The sequence below is a fragment of the Lynx canadensis genome, chromosome E3, assembly GCF_007474595.2.
Source record: "Lynx canadensis isolate LIC74 chromosome E3, mLynCan4.pri.v2, whole genome shotgun sequence".
Lineage (NCBI taxonomy): Eukaryota > Metazoa > Chordata > Mammalia > Carnivora > Felidae > Lynx > Lynx canadensis.
In genome coordinates this window covers 3,784,049-3,787,091 of record NC_044318.1, presented here as the reverse complement: position 1 = coordinate 3,787,091, position 3,043 = coordinate 3,784,049, and the positions used below count along the sequence as shown (strand labels likewise).

The 3,043-nt window shown below is 47.2% G+C and overlaps 1 long non-coding RNA gene across 2 annotated transcripts; it reads left to right on the top strand.

Annotated features, from left to right (window-relative positions):
• The first annotated feature begins 1,232 nt into the window (after positions 1 to 1,232).
• LOC115504439 lies at positions 1,233 to 2,803 on the top strand. 2 transcript variants are annotated; one of them, XR_003965697.1, is made up of 4 exons: positions 1,233 to 1,670; positions 2,082 to 2,193; positions 2,305 to 2,493; positions 2,599 to 2,803. It is a non-coding gene; the product is annotated as an uncharacterized LOC115504439 (long non-coding RNA). The 2 variants fall into 2 exon arrangements; XR_003965698.1 differs by lacking the exon at positions 2,082 to 2,193.
• Positions 2,804 to 3,043: the final 240 nt, after the last annotated feature.

Here is a 3,043-nt window from a genome sequence, read left to right as displayed (position 1 = left end):
CACTGCTTTTGTTGTATTTATTTACTTTTTTTAAAGGATTATTCATTTTAGAGAGCATGAGTGAGGGAGGGGCGGAGAGAGGGACAGAGGACCCAAAGCAGACTCCATGCTGACAGCAGACAGCCTGATGTGGGGCTCGATCCCATGAACCATGAGATCATGACCTGAGCTGAAGTCGGATGCTTAACCAACTGAGCCACCCAGGCACCTGTCAGGTTTTTTCTACTTCGCTGTTCCTCTGTCCTTCGCAGAGACCTTCATTCTCAAGCCTCTTGTCTCATGATTGCAAAGTGGCTGCTGCACTGCCAGGCCTCACACTTCCATTCCAGGCAGGAAGGAAGGAGGAAGGGTGAGAGGATGCAGAGCTTTCATTTAGCAAGTCCTTATCTTCTTATTTAGGAGGCGACGCCCTCCCTCAAGCTTGGGAAAGCCAAGTGTCTTCTTTTATTAACTGTCTTATTTAATCTCTATTTTAATAGTCTCAAGTAGGTAATATTTTCCCTGCTTTACAGATGTGGAAGCATAGAGAACTTAGTAACTTTCCCAAGGTCACACTGTCCGGGGCCGAGCTAAGACTAACAGTAATAACACACTACATCTTTCCAGCCTGTGTTCCGCTATTGCATACAAAGCACTTCCCCATTTGTTTCTCCATTTGGGTCTTGCAAAACTCTGAGATGGGCAAGGAAGGTATTGGAATAGCCTCATTTCGCAGGAGAGGAATTTGAGACGCAGAGAAGTAAACGGTGACTTACCCAAGGCACCCAGCCAGCAACTTTCATTCAACTGGGTTAATCTCAGGTCTAGTGTCCTGTCTTCTGGACCCCCTTGAGAGGTCAAGGAGCACTTTCAATGAGGGAGACAGACACACAGAAAAGGTGCAAATGGATTTCATGTGCTTCAGGTTTGCATAGGCTCAGCTTTTGGGGAAGGGAATTACTGGTTTTCCATGGCAGCTGTGCCAATTTACGATCCCACCAACAACGCGTGAGGGTTCTCTTTTCCCCACATCCTCACCAACACTTGTTATTTCTTTTGTTCGTTTGTTTTTCATGTTTATTTATTTTAAGAGAGAAAGAGAGGGAGAGAGAGAATCCCAAGCAGGCTCTGTGCTGACAGCCCCAACGTGGGGCTGGATCCCACGAACTGTGAGGTGATGACCTGAGCCTCGGTGATGACCAAGGCTTCATGGACTGAGCCACCCAGGCGCCCCTCAACACTTGTTATTTCTTATGTTTTTGATTTTAGCCATCCTGACTTGCGTGAAGTGACGTCTCACTGTGGTTTCGATTTGTGTTTGCCTGATGATGAGTGATGATGAGCATCTCTTTGTGTGGACCCTGGCTCTGACGTTCCCGCAGGGATGGGGGCGGTGTGTCTGGGACCAGGAGGAGAGGCACCAGGACTTTGTCTTAGAATAGACTTGGCATGCAGAGGGGGTCTGCATCACCTTTCTCAACCAGTGGGTTTCACTCTTTGCGCATGTGTTTTCCAGCTTCACTTCCTGAGGCATCTGCTGCTGGAAGGGGGGTTTCCTAGACTGAAAAGTCAGACTCCATCTTAAATATTATCTTCCTCTTCTTGAACACAGGTAACACAGAGGAGTGGATGTTTCCTGACAACCTAGTTTGATTACATGGTGAAAGGACAGAAGAGAAGACCAAGTCCAGGTGAGTTTTCTGCTGGCCTTGATAGAATTAAATGTGGTTGAAAAACAAAACAAAATAACACTCCCAGCTCATCCATTTTTTTCGAGCCTGTGTGTATCATGACAAATGTGACACCTAGCTCTGACCTAGGTGCCTGGGTCATGGGTCTTTGAGAAAAACCCGTTAGTGGTTTATAGAAGAGCAGACATGAAGGCTCCAACTACAGAGAATAGATGAATTCAATGGATTGCTGTGTTTGGATATAAATATGCCCATTTTAAAATACAAGTATGATATTTTGATAGTGTTAAGTAAGAAAATGATGGTAATCACACAGTGAACAGACTGGTATTATTATGGCCTTACCATGGTTCTCAGTATGGAGGCACATAGTAGGTACTCAATAAAATATTCATTGACTAACTTTTGCAGCCAAGCCAACTTAATGACTTGATCACTGGAATTTGGACACCACAAAGAGTTAATAATTGTAAAGTATCCTGTGTATTCTGTGGTTATTCCATGACCTCAAATCATCTCTCAAGTAAGCTATTGTCAAATCATTGTTGCAAATTACAGGACAAAAGTCCGAACTTAACTCCACTTTCACGGAGGGAACCTCACGCGCTAATCATTTCTTTCCCACCTTTGCTAGTGGTCTGAAATGCGTGCCGCACTGGCTGCTGACATAAGCAAGCACACTGCCTGCTGGTTCAAGGGGCTGCCCCGGGAGCTAATTACAGACACGAGGCCGTGTGGCCGGCAGACCGCGGCTGGATGTGATTAGAGGGTTTTGGAGTGTTGCCATCTGCTCACTTTCATGGACACAGGGGAAGCAGCCAGGGTAATGTCCCCCTTTAGGCCTGTCTGCCCCCATCCTCCAACCTTCCAGCTGCTCCGGCTGATGGCCTTGGAGGCGTCTTGACTCTTGTTTCACATTCTTCATCAGATCCACGAGCAGACCGGCTGGCCCTGCTTTGAGCATGTATGCGTCATCTCACCAATGTTACTTGCCTCTGCTGGAGCTGTGCTGGACCAGGCTCCCGTCATTTCACAACTGGGGCTACAGAAGCAGCCTCCTGGCTGGTTTTCTTGCTTCTGCTCTGCGTTTTTTGTTTTTCAAATTTTTTAATATTTATTTTTGAGAGAGAGAGAGAGAGAGAGAGCACAAGTGGAAGAGGGGCAGAGAGAGAGGGAGACACAGCATCTGAAGCAGGCTCCAGGCTCCGAGCTGTCAGCACAGAGCCCGACGTGGGGCTTGAGCCCACGAACCATGAGATCATGACCTGAGCTGAAGTTGGACCTTCAGCCGACTGAGCTACCCAGGCGCCCCTGCTCTGTCTTCTTATGCTTGGTGTTCAACACAGTGGGTAGGGGGATCCTTTTTACAGATT